Raw genomic sequence first — 9,397 nt, 5'->3', positions numbered from 1 at the left:
TGCGAGGAGGCCGATGAATTCATACTGGCAGCTCAGGAGGACCTTCAAGCGACGGACTCAGGAATCACACCGAGATGGCCCGAGCGAACCCCGAAGAATCATAGAGGGGAGCCAAGTCAGCGGTCCTACAGTGAGATGGGATCTAGGCCCTCACGCCGGACTGGAAACGGGGTTGATGGGCTCGGCTGAATCAACGGAGAGTAACGGCCATTGTGTACTCTGTTTCTATACGCTGGGCAACCTTTAGGCCTTGTTTGGTAGCAAGGGGGATAACACCCTGGGCCACAAGCCCCTAGGGGTTATTTTCACATGCACATGAGATTCCCCACCAACCACAGGGAAAATTTCTGCCACCATTTGGCAACAGGCAACAGGGGGAGGAAACCCCTACCACCGAAGCAACCAGAAATTAGAAAATGCAAGAACCAGAGAGCTTCACTGAGAATCAACATTATTTTCAAATTTTCTTCAGTTTAGAAAAAATATATCAAATACTTCTAAATATTTTCAGAAAAATCACAACAATTTAAGAACTTGTCATAAAAATCAGTAGTTCCAAACATTCAGAATAATAATAATAATTCAAGAACATAATTACATTATTGCATCTTGTAGCATTAATCATACATGTCATACATGAAATTCTCTACCAGCAAGCAAATGTACTTGTGTATACAAAGTATACAGAGACTCGGCTCCATTACTCTCTTCAAGCATAACTAAGTCACTAAATAACATATGATATATACAATACTCAAAATCACACTATTCATTATAGTGTCCTAATCTATGCAACCATTGCTGTGACATCTTGAGTTTCTAGTGTACTGCAAAACAAGATTTTATGCTCAGTGATAGAGAAATCACATTATGTAGCCTTATCAGCAAATAAAACAAGCTCATTGTTGTTCGAGCTTTTTCGAAACTGTTTCTATGCAGAGTCATGCTGCTGCTGCTACTTTCCCTAATCCTTGTTGCGCTGCTGCCTGTCTCTCCTCGTTAATAAGATATTTTCTAGTCTATTAGTCAAGTCAGAGTTGCAAGATCAAGTATCCCACAAATCAAGAAGATCTAAAGAAATTGCCCAGCATCGTCCATCTATAAGATCATGTGGACTCCATAATCCACGACCTGCAGCCAAATTAAACCACAAAGATGGTGAGATAATGTCGAACCCAACCTTGGTTCTTGACTATTGTCCACTAGGCCCATCATTAGAATGTGACAAGAAGCAACAGCCAAGGACAAATGGACAATGGAGGGACTAGTTTGCAGCTGACGATTAGTAATTATTGCTTTCAAACAACAATTGCGCTTTCCCGACAAATAAACAGGTAACATATCAATTTATTTTCTACATCTGATCTTACCCTCTTTTTTTTGAAGAAAACCATGTTTCTTCTCTCTGAACCAAAACTTCATATAATTGCTCATGTGAACCATGCCTCAAATACAGAGACACTACACTAAAATTTGAGTGCCTATATTAGATAGGATCATAGGAGTAACCATTATGACCGCAGAGATCTTGTATCGTTTTTAGCCCGGTTTTCCGCCAATTAACCGGGCAATTTCTTCTTCTTAATCAATGAAAATGGCAAGTCTTTAGCCTTGTTTAAAAAAAGCATTGTCAATCCATATAGAATATAATTGCAACTGGTAATTCAATCTCGAAAAAAATTGCAACTGGTAATAACCAACAGCAAAATATCAAGACCATTGCTAACAGATCATGCTAAGATAACTCAGGGCGATCTAAAGTTACTAAGCGCCATACGGTTTTCAAATTTTCTGATGCATTTGTTGAAAAGGCTTAGAAAATAAATTTTAAAGCACAAACTATTGCTCAAACAGAGACATGGTAGACCAGCCACATCAAAATGTTATTAACCTACCAACATAGTCATTAATCCAAAATGGCAGATACTAAGCTTAGCACATCCTAATACATCTTTCAGGTGCTTTCATCAAGACTAGTTCAATCAAATAAAATAAGTGCAAAAAATATTTCTATTGAAAAGGCAATGACAAGGCAGGACATAAACATCACCAACCACATCTCTTGTTGACAAGTCGTTCAATTGATACCAACCAATAAATTTAAGCTTCATCACATCTCGTTGTGTACCACTGAACACGGCGCCATCACCAAGCGTATTCGGATAAAGCAAAAGACTTGCTAATGTCAAAGCACCTGCATTCAACACACGATCCAACACTTACAATTTAGGGCAGAGCAATTTGCCGTCTTCGGAATATAGCCAACACAGATGCATCAACCCTACCTCGATTGAAACCACCCACAATAAATTTTCCCTTCCAAGAATACGAAAACATTGTGCATATACTAATTGAGCAACAAGATAAAATCGAAGAGGATTGACTTAAAGATGTTGATTTGTGCAAAATGAGCCTTGGGATCTAATACAAGGTAATGACGACTACCCTCATGCATGTTATGCAATATAATCAAACAAGATTGCCTATGTATGACACTACTCTGTATATGTGATTGTAATAGTATGATTAGAAGAAGAATGGCATACTAGTCCATGCATGAAATTCAGTTTTGTATGCACTACCCTCAAACGATGCTCAAACAGAACAATATTAGAACACAAGACCAGAACGTTTGGTTCTTCTTCAGCAACAAGGACAAGAAGTATCCGACCAGCACTCGAAATAACAGAGCAACCACTGTAGTCTGCAGGTTTCCGGATGGCAACCGGCTGGGACATGCCAATCTACGTGAAGCACTACCTCGTGGGGAGGAGGATGCTGGGGTGGAAGAGGAGGTGAAGGGGATAACCTTGGTTGCGTAGGGGAGATCCATGGAAGATGGACGATGAGGACCCCGGGCCGTCACCAGAGAGGAGGAGCGAGTGGAGGCGGCTTGAGGGAGGGGTAGGGGCGGGGGCGTCGCTTTCGTGTCGCCGGACGGAGAAGCGCAGAGCCGGAGGCCGGAGGATGGACTGGAGGCGGCGGGCGTCGCCTCTCTGTCGCAACTCGCAAGAGAGATCGAGCGAGTCGAGGGTTTTCTCCCCGACCTGTCGACACTGGGGAGATCTATCCAGGGAAAGGCCGAGGAAAGCCTAGGGTCCTTCACACCTCGCGTGCTACCAAATGGCACGGTCCGCTAGCCCGGGCCAAGTCAGCCCCGTGCTTTTCTCAACCGGGGAAATGGCGGGGATCCCCCGGGGTACCTTTCAACCAAACGAGGCCTTAGTGGGTCTCTACCTTGACTAGTAGAATGCCCGTGCGTTGCCACAGGCATTTTAAAAAATTGACTGGTTTGTCATGATAATGTTCCACTGGAAAAAAGTTTATGGATATATGATATTCCCCCGCACACGTGGTGATTATGCCAATATTATGACACTGGCAAACCTCAAAAAAATTATTATGACACTGGCAGAATCCACGCACTAAACATGTGATGGTGGTCGGGCTTGGTTAGCGGTTGAAACGTGCCTACGTTTAAGAAATGTTTACTCAAAACAGATAGTTCCGGGGATAATTTATTTGAAGGAAAAGGAGATATTTGGGTACAACCCAAATTACCGCATACATTTTAGGGAACAAATTTCATCAACTCACCATCTAAAATAGATGGACTTCTTATTAGGGGTAGATAGAGTTGCAGAATAATAGAAAACGATGTTATATATACTCCATGATGGACTTTCTTATTATGGCCATAATTCTGTGAAGCAAATAGTGAAGACTCAATAGCATGAAGTTATTCCTTTTAAAAGGTAAGTCACATAACACCTATAAATCTATTTTTCCTTCCTCTTGGACACACAATAAACCGTGTCATTCTATATAGAGGAAATAAACTAATAACTACAAACAATAGCCTTCTACTTTGCGCAACAATCAGCATAAATATATTTTTATGACATTGTGCTAACGGGATCTAGGGAGTGGCTGCCCCGCCCATGCGTCGCCATAACTTGGAGGTTGCGGTAAATTGATAGTCTTGGATGAGTGGGCTTGGTCAAGTCGGTCATGTAGTAGCAGTAGCACATGCATAAAAGTTTCAGGCGATATTTCCATTTTTAGTGAAATGAAAGTAGAGAAGGATAAGCTAAGGCCATGTATGCATAACCAACATATGAAAGACCAATGTACTATAGCCAGACATCATTTCAGTTCATAGATAATCAGTGAACAAGAGGGCATCAATTTAGTTCAAAACCAACCTTCTATATAAATTCATGCTAATTGAAAGGGTAAAACTACTAACCCATCTCCAGTAATTCTACAGCCAGAGAAAGTTAGAACATAACTGCTCATTATAAATTCTAGAAATGATTTTCATCACTATTCCATGTTACAAAAAATACCCCCACCCAAAGGTTAAAACCTAAGAGAGAAAAATGTATTTCACAGTTCATGTAATATCCAGAAAATATTGAGCATCAACTGATCCACACATATTGCAGCCTAGAGAAAATGGCTATCTGAATTTCTAAGAACTTATGAATGCTTAATAAAATCAATTAGCTTTAGGAGAAACATACTCAAACACTATCTAAGTCAACTGTTACTCATTAATTCCCTATTATGACTTTTTGTGCTACCACTACAACCTAAAACAGTAAATCATATAACAGCAAATTGAGGTACATCCAAGTGAATCGGACCCTGATTATTCTATGTACAAAGGATCACCAATTGGTTTCTTATATATATATAAAGATTGATCCGCATATTGAATTTAGTATTATCAGAAGAATATGCGATTGATGCACATAACTATTGCTTGTGCTTAAAAAAATACAAATTGGCAATGTGGATGTAAAACTGCAACCAATGGTATAAAATGAGCTATTCTGCTTCCGCTCGTTAGATTTTCAAAGACGATTTAATGAGTGGCAAGCACAAACAATAATTTCCACTGCAAATAATCCCCAAAACGAAAAGGAAACAAGGTAGTGTGGAATGGGTAATACACCAGAGACCACTATTGCACTAATTGACGATAAATAGATATAGAAGGTGGAGGGATAAATGTCTCAATGGCTTTAAAACATGAAAATTCTTTAGACGAACTTGTAAGTAGGACTCACCTGTTCACACCTTCAGCACCAGATTCAAGCAAGAATAAACATACACACACATATGGAGTCTCATATTCCAACTATAGAATGGATCCATAACTGCATATTTCCTAATAAATTCATCAAATAATGTTTAATTAGCATAGCCATCTTGTATATATGGCTTTACTCTGGAGATAAAATTATTAATATCTGCTAGATACAATAATGTTCTAGACATCGCTGTGAGCAAAAAATATGGGTCTCCAAATCTGAACTAACAATATTAGCCCAACAGATTAGGAAATCTGCTCCTACATGCATGCATGATAGACCATCGATCTTATCTTCATCAACGAAAAGGAAAAGAATGAGAATAAAACAAATTGTAGTGACTGTGGGTACGGACATTTTCAGCAATCAGCAGTCATGCATTTAAAATGTCTGAGATGTTTCCGATTCCCCCACCAATTGAAACACCCTGATAAAAGCTCTAATCAGATCCAGCGACTCGGCAAAAATACAAAAAAGGAAAAGAACTTCCACTAAAAGCAATTGGTACCGTTCTTTCCTTCTTCTTATTTTCCAAAGGCAACCAATTTTCATCTCTCAAAGCTTCATCAGCTGCACATAGAGCATATATGCTATAAATCCCATTCTTTCATTCTTCTGATTTTTCGAAGGCAGACAATTTGCATCCCTAAAAGACTCATCAGCTGCACATAGAGCATATGCTATAAATCCCGATATAGATCTACTGTCATGGAAACAAAAATGTTCAATAACCAATTCGAAATATGAAACAAAGTTTAACTATGAGACATAAAACATCACCAGTTACATATTAGTCATATGATAGCATCTCATCAGAACATAACAGATTTCCAATTGTAGAAGAGAGGCAATCGGTCTACCACAATGAACGTGTAATTAATAACTTCTATCTACTTAAATCATAGAGATACCTGGCAGAAGAAACGCCAAAAATAGGTCCAACAAAGTGTTGTGGCATTGTAGACTGTTACTCCAAATGGCACTGAAGATAAGGGTCCTTATATCAGTACCAGTTATCACATGACAGTATTGCAGCATTGTCTACGGGAAAGCATGTATAGTATGCTGAAACATAACAACCTTATTTAAATTTCTCTTGAGCGGCTTATACATGAAATCCAAGAATGCACCGATACAGATACATGCATTAGTATAAGGCTGATAAGGATACATAAATTCGCCATTTCCTAAAAGCACCATTATGGGGATACGCTTTTTTTAGTTCACAAAAAATATATCATCACCATCAGCTAATTAAAATTCAGTTCATTGAATCAGTACACAACTTCATCAGCATCTTGTGCATAACATTCCCATCAGCGAGGGTGAGTTACCGAGCATGGCACAGAGCAGGGCGACCTCGGCAAGTGTGGGCAGAGTGCTCACCAGTCCGGTCAGATCTGCCAACATCCCGAGCTCCACCATGGCAGGCAACTCAAAGTCCCGACCTTTGGCGAGAGAACAAACACAACCAGTAGTCAACAAGATGAGAATAAGCAAGAAATCACGCTGGATCAAAAGGATGTCAAGTAGCAATTCATATATGATAAATCACAAGTGGAACAATCATGTGCAGAAAAGGGAACAACAATCCAATCTCACAGCTACAGTGGGAAAACCAATTTATACCGGATAGTTAGGCCTCGTGTCCACGCCTCCTCGTCGAAGAAATACATGGGAGTGACAACTACGAAACTAAAGCAAAACAACACAGAAGAAACCTACCCATGAGAATAGAAAAATAACTAAAATAATAATAATTGGATGAGAATGAATGGAGTTACCGTCAGCCAGCTAAGGTCTTGATCATTAGTTTCCTTTTATTTTGAGGGATTGATTGTTACTTTCCTACCCAGGCAAACATATAACTAATAATATATATGCTGTGAAAGAAAAATAAGATATAGAGTAGCCTTAGAAATACTTCTCTTTTCCTACTTAAGTGATGGTGTACGAGCATGAATTAAATCTAATTTTGAGGGGTTGCATACGAGATTGTATTCAATAATTCATATGATAGCAAAAAAAATGCTTCCATCCTGATCTTTCACACCCAATAATTATTTGTCTTATCCTTTATAACATATTGTATATCTATTTCCCTAGCACTACATGACCATCGGGTAATGTAGGTGCTGAACATTACGACTGATAAGCTTCTTGTCAGCAAAAACGCTTTAAAAGTCAACGCTGAAAAGATAGTACATCTACTGGAAGCAGCAAGAATGCAGCACACAATTACATACATATATCATTTATAAATGTAATCTTCGTTCCTACTTAACAATGAAACTGGCAGTGGGGATGCATAATATAAACCCAGATGCAATAATTAATGTCTATATTTTACTGGGTGATGGGAACATGTAGGCTGCATCATACGAATCCATAAGCAATTGGAATTCTGAAAGGAGGCAAACAAATCGCTATGTGAGAATGACTCTTTCCTCGATAATGGATGTTTTTATGTTTCGAACAAAACAACAGCAAAGCTTATGAGACCTTGTTTGGTCTGATCCTATGAGAGAATGTAAGCCCTGCCCAAATTGAACAACACTACAGAGGACTAAAAAACAGAGTGCAAATTCAGGAGGACTAAACCATTACATACCCAGTGGTCGTTCACATCGACTACCTTAGCCCTGCGTCGTTCTCCAACAGCACATCGTCCATGGCCATGGCCTCGCACAACGTCGTCCAGCGCAGCAGCGATGCCTGCTGCACACGTTCTTCCAGTTTACGCTCCCCACATGCCGCAAAAGACCAACGAAACACATCCGTGCACGAATCATTCAACAAGGTGGCCCAAATCAGTGCCAATTCAAGGCCAGCAGTAGCAAAAATCATGTACATAATGAGAATTTCAAAAGGAAAGATCATGCATATATATATATAGAAGAAACACTAATAGACATGATTTTGAGGAATCCAAGAATCTGGTAAAAGTTAAAAGTCAAATGTATAGGGAATATTAGTATTATCTTTCTCATACCTTCTCTTCATTCTGGAAAAGACAATGATTAGAGATATATATACCATGCAGATAATTGAGATTTTGTTAACACGTGCTACACACATCAACCTGCACTGTGTTGGTAAATTATTCAGAAAAAAATTAAATTGACATAGAGCAGGAAGAAATCATATTTCAGTCTTGAAATAGAAAAATAGTATACCTATTATCCCATCTCAGTAAATATTTGCCACTCAAGACAGTAGTACAATAATCTGTACCAACAATATAGTGCAGGCCATAACCAAAAACTCAAGACGAGTTTGAGCTCTTTATTGAGAATCAGACCAAGAACCATAGAAAATTTAAGAAAGAAGACGGAAGACGAGGCATAGCTTACTGTGTGGTTGGACCCGATCCAGCCAAAGAGGAAGCAATCAGGCATCATGGACCATGTTGCGGAAGGCCTCGATGGCAAATAAGGACCCAGCCGGCAGGGCGGTGTTTTGAGCAATGGCAAGACGGAGACGTCGACATGCTTCACGAGCAACCCCGGGACAGACTCCTCAAACACCTCCGCTGCTGTTCAACGACGGGTCAGGTACGTCTGTGTCTGTGCGTGCGTGAGCAAAGAGAAGAAGGTTCAGATCAGAGAGCGTACTGGCGTGGACGAGCCTTGCGAAGAAAGCCCATCCTCGAGATGCCCGATCCATACCATACTGCATCCCGCGCAGCCGCCGTTGACGACCGAAGCACATCGTCCCACTTCGATTCCATCCAGTGGGAGGTCCGCGACATCCATATGGAGCCACCTCCGTTGCCAATTCCACCTCCCGAGTACCGCATCACCTGGCTGTCTTCTTCATCTCCGGCAAGCCAACGCCATCGGGTTTCCGTAACCTCCACGACGCCTCAAGAGTGGAGTAGCCACAGGGGTCGCGATGTGGGCGCTGAAAAGGGAGGAGGTGGGCAGGGCTCCGGGGGATGCATCGGTGCGCGGAGAGAGAGAGAGAGAGAGAGAGAGAGAGAGAGAGAGGAGTCGCCGCCGCCGCCGCCGCCGTGATCCAGATCGAGTTCCCAGGCGGAGGGAGAGATCGTTAGTTTTTTTCTTCGTGTGAGGGGTCGTCGTACGGTTCTTTTTCGCGAGGGCGGTCGTCGTCCGGTTTTTTTCTCGCGCCAGGGGGCATCGTGCTTGGGTGCGAGGGAGGTGGGAGGATTGACGAAAAAAACCAGCCAAAATAAACCATGGAGACTATTCACCAACTCGTCCATTCAGAGTAGAGATTGACCCGTCAATTATGGGAGACGGAAGAGAAAGGGGGCGCTTTTTTCGGTGACCATGGGA

General features: G+C 41.0%; 1 long non-coding RNA gene across 20 annotated transcripts; it reads right to left on the bottom strand.

Moving 5' to 3' along the window:
- Positions 1–540: 540 nt before the first annotated feature.
- Positions 541–9,197, bottom strand: LOC123052395 (uncharacterized). Of its 20 annotated transcripts, none has more exons than XR_006424688.1 (11): positions 8,714–9,196; positions 7,711–8,634; positions 6,884–6,982; positions 6,729–6,794; positions 6,486–6,547; positions 6,011–6,081; positions 5,608–5,761; positions 5,455–5,526; positions 5,076–5,176; positions 2,055–2,194; positions 541–1,131 (listed from the first exon to the last, which is right to left on the bottom strand). It is a non-coding gene; the product is annotated as an uncharacterized lncRNA (long non-coding RNA). The 20 variants fall into 20 exon arrangements; XR_006424677.1 differs by having other exon boundaries at positions 6,729–8,186; positions 8,276–8,327; positions 8,453–8,634; positions 8,714–9,195; XR_006424679.1 differs by having other exon boundaries at positions 6,729–8,181; positions 8,276–8,327; positions 8,453–8,634; positions 8,714–9,195.
- Positions 9,198–9,397: the final 200 nt, after the last annotated feature.

This window comes from Triticum aestivum, chromosome 2D, assembly GCF_018294505.1.
Source record: "Triticum aestivum cultivar Chinese Spring chromosome 2D, IWGSC CS RefSeq v2.1, whole genome shotgun sequence".
Taxonomy (NCBI): Eukaryota; Viridiplantae; Streptophyta; class Magnoliopsida; order Poales; family Poaceae; genus Triticum; species Triticum aestivum.
This window is presented reverse-complemented; position numbering and strand designations above follow the sequence as displayed.